The 18949-nt window shown below is 41.3% G+C and overlaps 1 pseudogene; it reads left to right on the top strand.

Moving 5' to 3' along the window:
• Window positions 1-4653: 4653 nt before the first annotated feature.
• LOC144250020 (large ribosomal subunit protein eL27 pseudogene) overlaps window positions 4654-18949 on the top strand; it is a 65808-nt pseudogene continuing 51512 nt past the window's right edge.

The following is an 18949-nucleotide window of genomic DNA, read 5'->3' as shown; positions in this document are numbered from 1 at the left end:
TGTGTGTGGCCAGGCACAGTGGCACACGCCTGTAATCCCAGAGGCCCCGGAGGCCTAGTAAGGCACTAAGCAACTCAGTGAGACCCTGTCTCTAAATAACATACAAAATAGGGCTGGGGATGTGGGTCAGGGGTTGAACGCCCTTGAGTTCAATCCTCGGAACAACAACAACAAAAAATGTGTGTGTGTGTGTGTGTGTGTGTGTGTGTACACATATACATCTCCATCTCCTTTTGACTTCGTGAAGTTTTGTAAGTTATTAGCACCACATAATACCTAGCAATAGATTAAAATTAGGAATGCAAATACTTGGATGAATGAAAAAAATGTGTATCTGATAATGTTTGCCAAGTTTACACCTCACCAATTTAGCTTTGTTGGGAGACTAGTTGAATTATAACTGTGTATGGGAAGAAAAGACCGAGGGGTTAATGGGATTGATGATAGGTGGTTGTGAAATCCCAGGTTATGTAAATGTGCAGGGCTGACCTCACCAACTCGCCCATGAGTTCCTTAAGGATGGTATACAGGAACCGCGCTAAGCATAAAAGGAATTCCTATTATATTGGCAGAACAGATGTTAAAGATGATGTTTAAAGGAGACTGTGTGACTGTGATGTGCAGGATGGGTTGAAAGGGGAGACTGCGAATGCAGGTGGACCAAGCTGGAATGCGGTACAGCGCCCCCTGCTGGGATAAGAAGATATGAGCAATAGGAGAAGGCAGGTTCATAGCAGAATGAGGGTTGATAACCTGGTCCCTCCCACATATGTCCCAAGAAAAAAATGATATGTAGATGGCAATTCCTAGGTATAAACTAGTCACAGTAATAGATTAACAACAACAACTAACAACAAAAAATTATAGCAATATGCTGCACTAGAAGTTTTGGTCTCTCTCCCCCCTCTCATTCTATCCTAATCCTCATTGCAGTATAATATAGTTTGAGACGGTGATTGACCATGGGTAACTGAACCCCAGAAAGTGAAACTCTGGAGAGTGAGGAAAGCGGGGAGCTGCTGCAATCTGTCAGAAACAACAGGGTGTTTCAGTGGTTGGCAGGGTCTCCGTCGCTGGTCATGAAACCTCCCATGTCGATAAATCAGGCTGACCCAGATGACATAATAATCACTATTGACAAGAACAAAACTCAGCTCTTGTCATAGCATGATCTATTTGCACTTAGTGGGAAACTGTCACTGCCAAACTGCCTTCTTTTCGGAAACCACAAATGGAAACCTTGAATTCACCTCCTCATGTTTAGTGAAAAACAAAACAAGTTCAATACTGAAACAGTTGTTTGGGTTTGAGATTGATCAACTTTGTTACTGTCATCCAGGATCTGGCTCATGGGCACTGTGTCACGACATTGCCAGGGATGGCAAGGAACACTTGCTCCCTTGGGGATCCTGTTTGATTTTTCTCTTGGCATTTCCTTAAGACTCCTTCACTCCCAAGCAATGACACGCATTTATTTCTCAGTGTCCCGTCACCAGAGCCACCTCCAGTCGCAGACACACCATCCCGACACTCACACGAAATGCTCCTGATTTAAAGCACAGTTCTGTCCTTTTGTGAAATTTTTCCTCCTGGTTTTAATTAACTGAAAAGGGTCAAGATAAAGTTTTGATAAATGGCAAAAGACAGAGCATGCAGAAACCTGCTCTTCTGGCCAAGGAATGGCCTCAATTTGGGAACATAAGAAACAGGAAATGAAAAAAATAAAATAAAAATCTCTCCCCAGTTGTAAAGTGTATTAATAGTCAATAACCTTCTGGAGATCGATGCTCTTTAAATATCCAGAAATTGGCTCTTGGTGTCTCGCTAGTGAGTTGAGCGTTACCTTTTATGTGATCGGTGACGTAGATCCACACAATTTGGAACAGGATTAAACGAGCTCCATTTTCCCAGTGACGGTCAATTGGTTCCTTCCTTCTTTCTTGCCCTCCTTCCTCCCTCCCTTCTCTCTCTTTCTTTTCCTAAAGTTGTTAACGGGACCTAAATCTCTACAGAACATGAATTTTGCCAATTACGCTCTTTCCTTTGTGTATTTATATATTTGATGAATATTTATTCTAAACCTAATATACTTAAGATAACTGGAACACACTTTTATGTTTCCTTCTCTCTGCTTTCCTTATGATGTGATCCAGGAACAAAGAGGGAAAAGCCATTGAAGGGCAGCGACCCATTAGCGACTACTTGAGAAAATACAAGAGTGTCATAATCCAGGTGGCAAAAATCCACTGGGAATTCCCACAATTCTCTTTAGGTAAGGTCACCTGTAATTCTGGTTGTCCTGGGTGTTTCTAGCACATGCTTCTAGTCTTGGGCCAATTATTAATAGGGTTCCTAATCACTCTCCACAAAGGGCCATGTTCGAAAAATAAATGATACAGTTTTGATCTCTGATTTCAACTTGGGAGGATACAGGATCTAAATTAGGGGGAGGCACTTATTCCTGTCCCTCATGTGTCCCACAGCTAAGAGGCTTTCCACATGAGACCCCTGATGGGAAGAGAGTGATAGAAGTCACTCTGGATTCTCTCCCCTCATCTCCAGCTGATCGGCCTGCAGCCATGTGACGGGGACTGAACGTGCTCAGCTCTGCCTTTTCTGAGATTTTTCTCTTTGAGGCGTGGCTGCCACACGTGGGTACTTTCTGGTCTGCCTGCCACTCGGTGGAGCCTGTGGTTGTCATTCATTCTCGTTCAGTGCCTGGTTGGGTAAATCTTACTCATTGCCTTTGGGACAGATATCAATAAACCTCATTAGGCCTTGGATTTGATATCACATTCTTCACTCTGCTTAATCAGTCATTTACTGCTTGATGGTCATTTGTTTGCCTCCTCTGCCTTATTTCTTCTCTGCTTCCAAATCGGAGTGAAAATGTTTACTGAATTCCAAAACTCCTATGTCTCAGGATTTTGGCTAGGAAACTCAGCTTGACCTCCAGGATCAAAATACAATATGGAGATGGATGTTTCTGGTATGAAAAGGGTCAGAAGAATGAACTTAAGAAATTAGTTCTCCGGCCTTGGTGTGAGGGGTTGAAGCTTGCCTTAAACTGCAGAGGCGCAGCTAAGCCAGTGTTCCAGTGAGGTTAAAGCAAGGGATAATAGTTAGTGAAAAAAATATATATATTTGAACTCAATAAAGGCTCACTGCAAAGCAAGCAGAACAAAACTATACAGATATTTTAGAAGTCATCTTAATTCACTTTGTGCTACTCTAACTGAGACTGGGTAGTTTATAAAGATGAGAGATTTATTTCTCACACTTCTGAAAGTTGGGAAGTCCATGAATGAGGGTCTGGCACCGGGGAGGGCCCTCTTGCTGCCTCATCATGACAGAGGGGAAGTAGAAAGCTCAAGAGAAGACAGGCGCAGTGGTGCACACCTGTAATCCCAATGGCTCTATCCTGAGATAGGAGGATCACCAGTTCAAAACCAGCCTCAGCAAAAGTGAGGTGCTAAGCAACTCAGCGAGACCCTGTCTCTGAATAAAATACAAAAATAGGGCTGGGGATGTAGCTCAGTGGTTGAGTGCCCCTGAGTTCAATCCCCAGTGTAAAAAAAAAAAAAAAGGGCAAGAGAGAGAGAAAAGGAGGCCAACTTCATCTTTTTATAAAGAATCCACTCCTGGGCGCTGGGGATATAGCTCAGTTGGTAGAGTGCTTGTCTCACATGCACAAGGTCCTGGGTTTAATCCCCAGCACCACTAATAATAATAATAATAATAATAATAAAAATAATAATAATAATAATACAAAATAACCCATTCCTGAGATAATAAACCCACCATGAGATAGAACATTTTAACCCATTCCTGAGGGCAGAGCCCACCTGGCCCCATCACTTCCCAGGAAGCTCGAGCTCTGGGGATTAAATTCCCAGCACAGACTTTCTGGGAGACATTCACACCATTGGTGTGAGGGGTTGAAGCTTGCCTTTTGCCAAGAAAATAGATTAGTTTGCTCTCCTCTGTGTGGTGAGGTTTATAGGCATGCATTACATGTGCAGAGAAGACCTGAAATTTATATCTGTGTTAATAGGGCTGTGAACTGGTCTCATTAGGGAAATACCTAGAGCCACATTCTCCAGTCAGTATTATCAGAAATAAAATTCTTGTTTTGATCTTTGTATACCTCAATTGATTCCAAGATCAGAAGTGGAATAAAGGGATATTATTTATTAACTCTCCTCCATTCTTAATAATCTAGGCATATAAACAAATACACCAAGGGCTTAGCATTTGCAGGATAAAAAGAGTTTATTGTAGTCAGATGGAGTGGCAGATGCCTGTAATTCCAGCCACGCAGGAAAATGAGGCAAGAGGATTGCAAGTTCAAAACCAGCCTGGGCAACTTAGCAAGACCCTGTCTTAAAACAATAACAACAAAAATTGCTACAGATATAGTTCAGTGATAGAGTACCTCTGGGATGGATCCCCAGAAAACACACACACACACACACACACACACAGGTATTATTGAAGATTAAAAAGTCCCTTCTATCACACAGAGTTTCTGGCTTTACTCCAGTCTTCTTGGGGCCTCACTAACTAGACAGTGGCCAAGAATGAGAGGAAATTACCTAATATAAAAAGGACAAGTCTTTCTGTCTGTGGTTGATCCTGATGGTTATCATCAAAATGTACAAGTTCATGAAAGCTGAAAAAGTCCTGGCCAGATACTACTCTGGATGCAAAGCTGTTATTGGGAAGAACATTGATGACAGCATCTCAGACCACCTCTGCAGCCATGTTTCGGTGACCAGAATTGATCAATATCCCTGCATGGGCAAGAAGAAAACTGCCAAGAGGTTAAATATCAAGTCTTCGGTGAATGTGTAGAACTACTGTCACCTCATGTTCACAAGATGTTCTATGGGGACATCCATAGAACACAGAACACCTTGTGAACATGAGGTGACGGTAGTTCTACACATTCACTGCTCTTTTTGTGGTGCCAGAGACTGAATCCAGCACCCATGCATGCTAGGCAAGTGTTCTACCAACTGAGTCATATCCCCAGAGACCCTGCTCTTAGATGCAAAGCCTAATGGTAGGCCAAAGTCATGTTCAAAATGAAATACAAGACAGGCAAGAACAAGTGGTTCTTCCAGAGTATTTATTGTTTCAGTCATTAAAAAAATTAAATTAAAAAGTGCTATGGGACAGGGTCCAACTAAGCAAATAAAGAAGCTTCAGTGGGAAAAAAAACAGTGCAGGAAAAAGAAAAAAAAACTCCTCCCAAAATCATTGAGTTCACAAAGTCACAGAGAAGAGAGAGCTTTCACAAAAAATGAGGTCATAGGAAATGAAATTTTCAAATGTTAACAAGGAAAATACTGGACACAGTGGCTCACACCTGTAATCCCAGCAACTCAGGAAGCAGAGGCAGGGGGATCACAACTTTGAGGCCAGCCTCAGCAATTTAGCAAGGGCCTAAGCAATTTAGAGAGATTCTGTCTCAAAATAAAAAATGAAAAGGGATAGGGATGTAGAGCAGAGGTAGAGCATTCCTGGATTTAATCCCCAGCACCAAAAGAGAGAGAGTAACAAGAAAAAGAAAAGGCTCTTGAAAATTAAAACTACTGTAGCAAAATAGAAAAATTCAATAGAAAAATTCAATAGAAGGGTTGGAAGAGAGGCTGGGGCTGCGGAAATTGCCTCCCCCCCAAAAAAAAGAATGCGAAAATGAAGTGGAAAAGAGGAAAAAGAAGAGGAAAAGCTTAAATCAGTTGGGAAGGTCCAATATCTTCATAATAGGAGGTCCAGAGAGAAAGAACTTAAAAAGTGGAGGTAGAAATTATTTAAAAATTAATTTGGGTTGGGGATAAAGCTCAGTGGTAGAACTAGCATGTGTGATGCCCTGGGTTCAATCTTCAATTCCTGTCACTGAACAAACACACACACACACCAAAAAAATAAAAACAAATTGGTGGTGGTCTGTGGGGTATTTAAAGGAAATTCCCAGAACTGAAAGATATGAGTTTGTGGATTAAAAGAACCCACTGAGTCACTAGACCAAAAAAATTTTTTTAATTACACCAACACAAATCATTGTGGAATTTCAGAATAGTGAGTATAAAAATAAGATGCTAAAAGCATCTAGAAAGAGGAATACAACACACACACACACACACACACACACATCTCATATAAAAGAGAGAAGAGAGATTCAAGGGCTGGGGATATAGCTCAGTTGGTAGAGTGTTTGCCTCGAATGCACAAAGTCTAGGTTTAATCCCCAGCAACACACACATACTCACACACACACACACACACACACACAAAAAAAAGAGAGATTCAAAATCAGGGCTGGGGTTGTGGCTCAGCAGTAGAGTGCTCATCTAGCATGTGCAAGACCTTGGGTTCAATCCTCAGCACCACATAAAAATAAGTGAATAAAATAAAGGTATTGTGTCCAACTATAGCTAAAAAATAAATATTTTTTTAAAAAGAGAGATTCAAAATTATATCAAGTTTCATAAAAATAGCACTGAAAACTAACAGTAAATGGAGTGGTTCCTTCAACATTCTGAAATACAGTAATTTCCAACTTGGAATTTTATACCCTGCAAAAATGTCAATCATGTATGAGGAAAAAATAGAGACACTTTTATACATTAAAAAAAAAAAATCTTGAGATATTTCTTCTCCCACAATCATTCTCAGGAATCCACAGGAATATGAACCCCATCAAAATGAGTGAGTTAACCAAGAAAATGAGATGGGATCCAGGAAACAAAATGAACCACAACAGAAACAAGGGCAGTTTCAGACAAAGGCAAAGGGAAATCCAAGGCAACTTTACAGCAAGCCTTGAGAGCAACCAGCCCAAAAAGTTGGTAGAGGAGCTTCAGAAGGGATGCGTGAAGAACAAGGAGAATCGGGGGTAGGGGAACAGAAAGGGGAAGAGGAGGAGGAGGAGGAGAGGAAGAAGAAAAAGAAAAAGAAAAAGAAGAAGAAGAAGAAGAAGAAGAAGAAGAAGAAGGAGAAGGAGAAGGAGAAGGAGAAGGAGAAGGAGAAGGAGATGGAGAAGGAGACAGAGAAGAAGAAGGAGAAGAAAAAAGAGAGAGAAGAACTGAGAGGTGTTCAAAATTACTGAAAGGAGATTCATGTTTTTGGCAGAAAGTTTGAGAATAGATTAACGATACAAAGACCACTAAGCAAATGAAAAAATGAGCCATTTATTACTTCCAAGAAAAATAAAAAGCTGTCATGGCTCATCTGTGCTTCCAAATATTGATTTAACCAAACCCTATGGCATATTTACAGCAATAAGGAGGGCAGGGTGGGAGAAGAAATATTGAGGAGAGGAAAGATTAAGGGCAATAAATCCTCATCTTCCAAATAAAGAAGCCACAAGGGAATATTTTAAAATATTAAATTTAAAGCAGTAGTATAAGAATATATAGATGTATAAGAAATATGGAAATAGGGCTAGGAACAATAGCTAAAATATTTAAGTGAAAGAATTTTTTATCCAAAAATTGAAAATCAAGATTGTGAAGGAGTGGGGCAGGGGAATGTGGGGTTTTATTTTAAGCAAATAAAACTATTTAACTTTTAAAACTGTGCATAGGCATAAATTTAATAAAAATATAAATTAAATTTAAAAGACTTTTCCTGGGGGGGAGAAGTATGACTTGGCTTACAAGAAATTGGTTTTCATTCAAATTACCAAGTATTCCCTAAACATCTCTCTCTCTCGAAAATGGATCAAAACTTCTCAAACCAAAATGAACAAAAAGAGGCTAATTTCATTTATTCATCTATGCAATGTGTAATCTGTACAGAGATTATTGTTCTAGTTGCCTGGGATATATCAACAAACAAAATGGACAAAACTCTTCTTTGCTAGGTTACATTCTTCTGGGGAAAAGAGATGATAAACTATTGACCTAAAAGATGGATACTCTATAGTATTTTATAAAGCAGAACTGAGTATAAAGTGATGAGGAGTCAGGTGGCATGGAAAGAGGCCCATTTAAATAGAGCGGTCAAGCTGGCTATGACAGTGTAATCCCAGCAGCTGAGGAGGATGGGGGCAGGAGGATTACAAGTTCAAAGCCAGCCTTGGCAACATAGTGAGGCCCTAAGCAACTCGGCCAGACCCTGTCTCCAAATAAAATATAAAAAGGGCTTGGGGATGTGGCTCAGTGGTTAAGCACCCCCAGGCTCCATTCTTGGAACCAAAACAAAATATTAATTAAATTAAATCAAAATTAAAAGGGCTCCATGGTAGCGTCCCCTGGGTTCAATCCCCAGTCCCCTACTTCCCAAGAGAAAAGTTAACCCTTCGTATGAGTCAGACATGAGATGGTTCTTCGTGGAGTTTAGGAGTTCTTACTGTCTTACGGGTTCGAGGGCCTTCCAGGTAGATAGGTCAGGTACATGGATTCTCACCAGGAGAGGACTGGTGGCCGACCACGTGCTGTCACCCCCCGTATTTCACCAAGTCCCCCCCTCTCTGAGGAGCAACTGACCCTGCCGTGCACACTGGCCATCTCTCTTACAGTTTGGGGAGCCGTGGGCCAAGCACAACCTGCCCTCAGTCACCCAGAAGGGTTCTGGCAGTGCCTGCAGGGCACTACCTGGCTTTCAGCCTTCAAGTTTTCCTTCATTTTTTTTAAGAGAGAGAGAGAGAGAGAGGAGAGAGAGAGAGAGAGAGAGAGAGAGAGAGAGAGAGAGAGAGAGAGAGAGAGAATTTTAATATTTATTTTTTAGTTCTCGGCGGACACAACATCTTTGTTGGTATGTGGTGCTGAGGATGGAACCCTGGCCACATGCATGCCAGGCGAGCGCGCTACCGCTTGAGCCACATCCCCAGCCCCCCTTCATTTGTTTTTGCAGCACCCGGGATCAAACCCTGGGCCTCAAGTGCTCTACCACCGTGCCAGTCCCAGGCCCCCGTTCTTCCTACAGTGCCTTTCATCATACACTGGATGGGGCCGACCTTTCCTGAACCAGTGGGGCCCAGAAAAAGGAGACAGATGTCCCTTGAGAAACTAGCTCAGCCAATCCAATCTACTTCCACCTCTTTCAAAACACTGAAAGTAGCACAGGATCCCACCTTTACTCTTTTTGTATTTAAAAAAAAAAAAAAAAAAGCCGTCAGAACAGGTCTCATGGTGAAGTTGATAACTAAGCAAAGATAAAAAGGAAACAGGATATTAACAAAAGTGGTCTACTTCAGATGGAAGAAAGAGTACAAGGCCAGAGAGGGAGCATGCGCTCATTATGAGCCTTAGCCAGAAACACTGCCACAGTGTCAAACCTCAGTTCTAAACCTTGTTGTGGTTTAGATATGAGGTGTCCCCCAAAAGCTCATGTATGACACAATGCAAGCTTCAGCTCAGTGCAGGTTTTCCTGTCCATGACAATAACACACAGCCTATTCTTAGCTGACACTGTGAAACTGTCACCTCTCCAGACCTCCAGGATTGGTTCCTCAAAACCCTTTTCTGACCCCTACAGTGACTTGAATTTGATTCGCTCTTGGCACAGCATCTTGTAACCCAGTAGCTACCTTAACCTGCCTTAGATTAGATAGATGGATACATACATACATATGTGTATGTGTGTGCATGTGTGTGTGTGTATAATTTGTGTGAAGTGTTATGTGTGACTTGAGTGTTATATATATATATATATTATAAATAAATATTTGGATGGAATAAAATAACTTCTCAGCCTAAGACTATCAAGTGATCCATGAATATTCAGTGAATTGCAACTGATGAAAGTGAAGTATGTAGCCTTTGAACTTGTTGTTATTCAGTAAGTTCTGACAATGTGGAAAGACACAAATGTGGTTGGTCTATGCTAATGCATAGCCCACTAATGACTATAGCATTGTTCTTTCCATCCGTCAGACATCACTTTTACATTTTGTCACCTATTATAAGAGTTAAGAAGAAGGAAATAATTAGAGGGGAAAAAGCCAAATTCAATTTGAAGTAGGATCTTAATCCCTGTGATTTTATTAGAAGAAACACAATTGTTTCAGTCAACTTTGCATTGCTGTGACCATAAGCCCTGACAAGAATGATGTAGAGGAGGAAAAGTTTATTTTGGCTTATGGTTTCAGAAGTTCAGCTCGTGGTCAGCTGACTGAATAGGTCTGAGCCCAAGAGGAGTCAGAATATTCTGGTAGAAAGGCATGGTAGAGGACAGCTCAGAGCATGGCATCCAGGAAGCAGAGAGAGCTCTGCTCACCAGGGACAAAATATAAACCTTGTTATGGTTTAGATATGAGGTGTCCCCCAAAAGCTCATGTATGACACAATGCAAGAAAACTTAGATGTGATATTCTCTCATTGTATCTCAAGTTAATGTCTCTAGAGACTAGATTGGACTTGTGCTTCTCATTTATGTATCGTTACACCTTTGTAACAAGTAGGTATTAATAATAAAAATAATATTTATAAACTAAAGGTAAGTTTAGAGGTGAAATGATTGGATTGTGGGCTGGGGATGTGGCTCAAGCGGTAGCGCGCTCGCCTGGCATGCGTGCGGCCCGGGTTCGATCCTCAGCACCACATACCAACAAAGATGTTGTGTCCGCAGAGAACTAAAAAATAATAAATATTAAAAAATTCTCTCTCTCTCTCTCCTCTCTCACTCTCTCTTTAAAAAACAAAAAATAAAAAGAAATGATTGGATTGTGAGAACCTTAACCTAATCAGTGCAATAATTTATTGACAGATTAATTGGGTGGTAACTGTGGACAGGTAGGATGGCTAGAGGTCACTGGGACATGCCTATGGGATTTATATTTTAACCCAGATGTGCGGCACTCTCTCTTTCTGCTTTCTGATTGCCGTGTCCTGAGATTTCTTTCCTCTTCCACACCATTCCACCATGTTGTTCTGCCTTACCTTGGGCCCAAAGGAATGGCATTGGCCATCTGTGGACTGAGACCTCGAAAGCCATGATCCCCAAGTAAACCTGTCTTCTTCTATGCTGTTCTTCTAGGTCTTTTGCTCACATGGATGAAAAGTTGACTGAAATAAACCCCAAAGTCAATTACCTGCTTCTTCCAGTCGCACCCTACCTGCCTACAGTTACTGCCCAGTTAATCCATATCAGTAGATGTGGGTTAATCCGCTAATTAGGTTACACTTGTCATAATCTAATCATTTCACCTCTGAACATCATTGCATTGTTTCACACATGAACTTTTGGGGGACACCTCATATGTAAACCATAACAACAAAGTGGAGAAAACTTCATTACTACCTACTCTACATTAGTGTAACATCCCCAGCCATAGACGAAGCAGGGGTTTACCCTCCCCCCAAAAAATAAATAAACCAGCACCAATTCAGGGAAATCTTGTGAGTTCTGTCAGTCAAGAGCACTAATTAGAGAGAGAGGGAGAAGGAGGAGGAGAAAGGAAAAGAGAGGGAAGGGAGGGATGAAAGGGATAGGAGGAAAGAAAAGAGGAAAAACTATTCCACAATCTCAGCTAATGATTCGAAGTAGCAATAAAATCAGAAGATTGACATTTTGTAGCCCTCTGTATTGATCCAGGCAAAAAAATAAAATAAAATAAAAAACAATGGAGAAGACTACCCTCAAGTGAGAGACTCCTGGAGAGCTAGTTATTCACAGACTCAGAGACCACTCACATGTCACTTAGCACTTACAGAAGGAAAACCTATCTTAACCTTGGAGACATTTGGTGGACACTGTCTTAGAAAGTCATCAAACCCAGCAGCACCGTTCTGGACCTCCCGATGCAGTGAAGTAACACGTATACACGAATACCACTGCATATCATTCTTGGCAAAACTGCTCAACTTGAATGTGATCATAAGGAAACAATCAGACCATTTTAGAATATGGGACCATCTACAAGACCAATTGGCCTGGATCCTTGAAAAAAAAAGTGCCTTGAAAAAGAATAGAAGTTTGGAGGATGATTCTTGATTGGAAGAGACTCCAGAGATTAAAGACAGCAATTTGAAGAACCTAGATTTGTTCTTGGATCAGAAAGTAGAATAGCTACAAAAAGACATTTTTGGGGCATCTGGGGAAATTTGAATATGGATCATGGATTATATGATGCTATGGAATTAATATTCATTTTTAGGAGTAATATTCACAGAATGTTTATGTAGAAGATAGACTTATTCTGAGGGGATGTTGGCTGACATACCTAGAAATAAATTGTCATGGTGACAGCAATTTATTTTCAAGTATTTCCACCTCAAAAAAGTAAAGTAGTTTGTGGCGTGTGTGTGTGTGTGTGTGTGTGTGTGTGTGTGTGTGTATGCATGGAGGTGCACATGGGTATAAGTATATGCAAAGAAAGACTGATTAAACATTTGAAGCAAAATGTTAATTCCTGAACATTATGCTCAACTTTTCTGTTGATTTGAAATTTTTCTGAAAGAGAAGTTGGGTAAGGCCAGGAGCAGTGGTGCATCCCTGTATTCCTAGCAACTTGGGAGTTTGAGGCAGGAGGATCACAAGTTCAAGGCCAGCCTTCGCAACTCAGTGAGACCCTGCCTCTGGGTTCAATCCCTAGTACCAAAAAAAAAAAAAAAAAAAAGAGTGCTGATTGGGTCAAGCTGTTACAGTTTGGATCTAAAAAATGTCCCTCAAAGATCTCATGTGTTAAACAATGCAGGAATGTTCAGAGGTGAAAAAACTGGGTTATGAGACTGGATCAATCCTCATCAGTGGATTAATCCATTTGATGGATTAATAATTTGAATGGGACACTGGATGGTAACTGTAAACAGGTGGAGTGTGGCTGGGGAAGGTAGGTCACCATTGGTATGCTGGTCCCTGGAACCTCTCTCACTCAGCTTCCCAGCCACCAAGAGCTGAGTGAGCAGCCGTCTTCTACCACGCCCTTCCACCATGATATTCTGCCTCATCTCAGGCCCAGAACAACGGAGCCAGCCGACCATGGACTGAACCTCTAAAACCATGAGCTCAAAATAAACTTTTCCTTCTTTAAGCTGTTCTCACCAGGTGTGTTGGTCACAGCTGTGAAAAACCGACTAAAACACAAGCTGAAGGAACCCTGATTGCAAGAGTCAATAGGGACAGGAGACTGGGATCATCTGAATCCCCAATTTTCTTTTTTGAAAGCAGTGATGGCTACAGCGTTTTCCATTCCTAAAACGTTCCTAAATTCCAGCACAACAAAGAGTTCTGCAGGATTTCCAGAAATGTCTTGACTGTTTCCATATTCTGGGCAAACTCCTTCTGAGCATCCAAACAAAAATGAACTAGCTCCTGCCCCCTGAGGGAGAAAGAGGACAGAGCTTTTAGTGGCCGAGGGAGGATTCTCATCCAAAAAGCAAACGGGAACCAGCTTTCTGGTTTCCCGCAGAAAGGATGGCTCGCTGTGTAGCTGGAGGCACTGGGTAACAGCCAGAGGATCACAACTTGCCCTGCTCACGTACTTCCCTGAGAGGGGAATCTCACCGACCCACAGAGCCCAGTCTACTGCTGTGCAGTTTAAGAGGGTGTGGAAAACTTAGAGAAGGCTCCAAACCCATAAAAACAACCTCAAGATGAAGACCTGGAGGACCTGTTTTTCTGAGGAAGGTCAAAGGCAATGGGCTGTTTTGCAGAAGTGCAAGCATGTGGCCATTTAAGGATGCTTCTTCCGATGTACCAAGACAATGGCGACCAGATGTTCCCTGCTGCCACCCCACAGGGAAAAAGAGGGAGCTGCTTTGCCATGGGAAGGAGGGGTCGTTCCTAGGAAGAGAGCTGAAAAAGGGCTGGGCAAGGCCACGAGAGCGTGTCTGGAGAACTAGATATCCTCTCAAGCTGCTTCAGAACTTGCTCACAGGGACTCGGGTGGAAGACAGGACAAGAGCCTTGTCTGGGGTGTGTGAGGCTCAGGGTTTAGTTCTCAGAACTGCAAATCAACAAAAATGCCATCACAAAAAGGGCAGGGGTGGGCTTCGAACCCAGGACTTTATGTTCTATATCACTGAGCCACACCCCACCCTCTAAAATAACATTATAAAGGCAATTTGAGCTGTAAAAATTTTACTTGATCCAGAGAATTCCTAGGTTTCATGTAATCAAACAATAGTTCATCTGTCCCTTCCTCCCTCCCTTCCTTCTTTCTGTCCCCCTCTTTCTCCTCTTCCTCTTGCTTCTTCCTCTTTTTTTTTAAATCCACCTACTAGAGAAACAGGGTGCCCAGATCTTCCTTAAAGGGATGTAAATATTTCTTCATCCTAAAAGTCTGTTGATGACCAGACATGATGGAAAGTATATTTAAAGCAAAGATAAAGGCACCTCAAGCTCTAAGTTATTGAAATGCAGTATTTAGTGTGTTTTGCCCTGTGGCTTGATCCACCTCACTCTGTTTATTTCGACAAGCTTACTGGTCTGGGGTGAGAGGTTGAAGGTAAAAATTAGGAGGACAGTTTATATATGCTCAAGGGAAAAGATGAGTAAAAAAAAAAAAAAAAAGATTTTCAGAGGATGAGGTGTCCGAGGGACCCGTGGGACACCATCACTCCCTCAAAACTGAAGTTAGTTCTCTTCATCTCTAATGATTTTATCCTCTAACCTCTCTCTCTCTCTCAAAAAAAGTTATCTCTTTCTTTTCTTTTTGTAAGAAGGCATCTCTGGTTCTAACATGACAGGTGACATGTGAGAAAGATAGAAATTGTGACAAAAAAAAACTAGTAAAGCTGAGTAATGTGCGGCACATCTGTAATCCCAGCAGCTTGGGAAGCCGAGGCAGGAGAACTGCAAGTTCAAGTTGAGCCTGGGCAACTCAGTGAGACCTTGTCTATAAATAAATAAATAAATAAATAAATGGGGTGCAAAAAGAAATTAGTGAGAAGAGACCGAGGTTGCAATTTTGTTCACAGAAACGTTTACATGAAGTAATCCCACTGTCAAAGCTATCTGGCTTTCTATTAAAAGCTGGAGAAATTGAGACAAAAATGTGCTCATTGTATGAAGGCAGATTTACACAGTTCCAAGAGCTCCACAATGATTTATTATGCCAATTATTTTTGTTTGCTTTTTGCTTTGGTTCGTCTGTTTTTCTCTCATTTGCCCACACCCCACTTTGTTGCTTATGCCAGGCTATTGCTTATGACAGTCAGTTTTCCAAAAAAAAAAAAAAAAACATTCGAAAGTCATCACCCTCCCAATCCTTGCTAGATTCCCTTTCCAGCAAAAGTAGAAATTCACATGTGGGCTCAGCCCTGCAGCTTCTTATCAAGTATGTCAGAGAGCTGAGCCCTTGCTGAGGATGAGGAGAAAATGATTCTTCTATGCACTTAATTACTGGAATGAGCATTTATTCTGTGTTTGCAGGAGCCACTGAAGCCAAGAGAAAGCAAATTCGGAAAATCCCAGGCCGCCCTGTATTTATTTGGTGGCCTCTGATTGACAGGGAGGTAGCCAGGGTTCCACTGCCTTCTCTTTCTCTTGAATCCACAGCGCCATCTCTTGGTCTCCTAGTTAATAAGGCTCTTGGTGCTAGGAATGTGAAGAGATTCCAGAATACAGAGAAATTATCCTGCTTAGTGACAAGAGCTATTGCCACCTGAAAACAGCATAGCAAAGTGAACCCTTCATTCCGCAGTCCTCCTCATTTGAGATGGGTTTCTGGATTCTGATACCAGTGGAATCCCCTCCAAGCCACTGAAGTTAGTTCTTCATTTTATTCCACCAGAACCAGCCTTCTTCCACCAGTTACTTTTTCCTCTCCAAACATTCCAGAACATAAAGTATTCTAAATTATTATTCAGAAATAGTCACTTTAGCTGGGCATGGTGGCGAACACCGGTAATCCCAGTGGCTGGGGAGGCTGAGGCAGGAGAATCAGGAGTTCAAAGCCAGCCTCAGCAACAGCAAGGTGCTAAGCAACTCAGTGAGACCCTGTCTCTAAATAAAATACAAAATAGGGCTGGGGATGTGGCTTAGAGGTCGAGTACCCCTGAGTTCAATTCCTGGTACCAAAAAAAAAAAGATATAGTCACTTTAAAGATAGTCTCAAATTGTGGTATATATGTGTAATAAGAATTGTGATGCAAAAAAAATGTATAAAGACATGAATTGGTGTGAACATACTTTATATAAAAAGATATGAAAAATTGTGCTCTATACGTATAATAAGAATTACAATGCATTCTGCTGCTGCACATTAAAAAAAATAAAATCAATTAAAAAATGAATACTAGGTAAACTATAAAAAGAACATCTAAAACAAATTAAAAAAAAAAAAAGATAGTCTCTTCTTAGATGCAGATGTAGCCCCAGTGGTAGGGCACTTGCCTGGCATGTACAAAGCTTTGGTTCAATTACACACACACACACACACACATACACACACACACACACAATAGCCTTTTCCACTTGTGGAAGATTGGAACTAGAACCTTGGATCTCTTACCCTATTCAAAAATCAACTTAAAATGGATCAAAATATGTGAAAAAAATTGCTTCACATTTTTAGCCATCAGGGAATTGTAAATCAAAAGTACATAGAAACCAGGTGTGGTGGCACATGCCTGTAATCCTAGAGACTTTGGAGGCTAAGGCAAGTCCAAGTTCAAGTCCAGCCTTAACAACTTAGCAATGTTCTAAGGAACTTAGTGAGATCGTGTTTCCAAAATAAAAATGGCTGGGGATGTGGCTTGGAGTTTGAGCAGCCCTGGTTCAATTTCTGATACAAAAAAAAAAAAAAAAAAAAGTATATTGAAGCCATGTGTGGTGGTGCACATCTGTGTATCTAGTGATCCCAGAGGCTGAGGCAGGAGGATGGCAAGTTCAAGGCCAGCCTCAGAAACTTAGCAAGAGTCTCAGGAATTTAGTGAGACCCTGTCTCACAAAGTAAAAAGGTTGTGCTGGGAATGTAGCTCAGTGCTAAATGCCCCTGAGTTCAATCTCCAGTAGTAAAAACAAAACAAAACTATATTGAATTCCATCTGATCTCAATCTGAATGGATATTATCAAGAAAGCAGAAAATAACAAATGTTGCTGAAGATGGGAAATGTAAATGAGGGAAGGCACTTAGCAAACTGTCTAGAGGATCCTCAAAAAACTAGAAACAACAGGGTGCAGTGGGCCATGTCTGGAATCCTAACTACTCAGGAGTTTGAAGAGGTGGATCACCAGTTCAAGGCCTGGGAAATTTGAGAGACCATCTCCAAATGAAAAATAAAAAGGGCTGGGGATGTAGCTCAGTAGTAGGTCTCTGGATTCAATCCCTGCTACCATACAATCAATCAATCAATCAATCAATCAAACAGAACTACCATATACTATAAACCATTGCTTGGTATCTATCCAAAGGAACCAAAGTCAGCATATAAAAGTAATTGTTGAATATGCATGTTTATCATGGCACAATTCATAATAGCCAAGTTATGGAATTAATATTGATGCCCATCAATGGATGAATAGATAAAGAAAATGTGGTATATAGACACAATGGAATATTATTCAGAAATAAAGAAGAATGAGATCATGTCATTTGCAGGAAAATGGATGGAACTGGGGGTCACCATCAGGTTAGTAAACCAGACTCAGAAAGACAAGTGTAACTTTTCTTTATACCATAGTAGAAAAAGAAAGTAGTAGGGTGATTCGGAGGGAAGGGGAAGGAGGTAGAGGAAAACCGATACAATCAAAGCACATTATACTCTCATATGGAAATTTCATAATGAAACCCATTATCTTGTATAATTAATATTCAATAATAATACCAATACATTTTTAAAAGCCAGGCACAGTGACATGTGCCTGTAAACCCAGCTGAGGCAGAAAGATTGCAAGTTCCAGGTCAGCCTGGGTAACCTAATGAGACCCTGTCTCAAAATAAAAAGTAAAACGGGCTGGGGATGTAGCTCAGTGGTAGAGCACCTCTGGGTTGAATCCCCAGTATGGGGGTGTCGGAGAAAAAGAAAAAAAATAGAAATAGGCATTTTATTTATTTATTTATTTATTTATTTATTTTTAGTATTTGGTGGACACAACATCTTTTTATGTGGTGCTGAGGATGAACCCGGGCCGCACGCATGCCAGGCGAGCGCGCTACTGCTTGAGCCACATCCCCAGCCCAGAAATAGGCATTTTAGGTCCTGCATATACAGATATCTTTGAGGCCTCTTCTGGTCATTTTGGGGGTGTTACAAATAATAAAAATTCAAATATAAGAAAGTTGATTTCCAGTATGTAATTGCAAGTCTAGCCAAATTCTGTTGAAGATATATATATATATATATATACATTTTGAAACTTTTTAGACGCCAAAGACTGGGCAGATGAAGTGAGAAGATGAATGGGTAATTTCAGAGGGGAAAAAAAAAAAAGCTATTTCCATTTTCCTGAAGCATATTTTTTAATATCTATTTTTTAGTTGTAGTTGGACACAATACCTTTATTTTATTTATGTATTTATTTTTAGATGGACAGAATACCTTTATTTTGTTTGTTTATTTTTATGTGGTGCTGAGGATCAAACCTCACCTGTGTCCCCAGAGCTAAAGGAGAAACCTGGGACATCTTTTGGTCCAGCAGCTGCGTTCATTAACATGTAATTTACATGATTCCTTTCTGGATAACAAGGTGTCACGGCTCCCTCAGAGCTGAGATTCACCAGATGCTGCCCACCTTCACTGGCTTTGTCTTCAAGTTCCGGGTGACACTTTTGGAAAGGTCACTGTGTGTTGGGGCAGATGTTAATTGGGGCTTGGATCTGAATGGGACCAAAGCCCCCTTGCGGGGTGGAAACCAGAGGATCTGATCCCTGATAATGAGTTTACTATTAGCATACGGGAAAGGCTGAGACCTTGGTGACAGCCAAGCAGGACAATGGAGTCCCTGAGAACTCCAGGCGCAAAACAGATCTGGCGGGGCGGGGGGAAAACTCAGCAGGAGGGTGGGTAAGTCACGGGCCTGGCGGGGCTGGCCCTTCCAGCAAGCACCTCCCAG

This window comes from Urocitellus parryii, chromosome 13, assembly GCF_045843805.1.
Source record: "Urocitellus parryii isolate mUroPar1 chromosome 13, mUroPar1.hap1, whole genome shotgun sequence".
NCBI lineage: Eukaryota > Metazoa > Chordata > Mammalia > Rodentia > Sciuridae > Urocitellus > Urocitellus parryii.
This window is presented reverse-complemented; position numbering and strand designations above follow the sequence as displayed.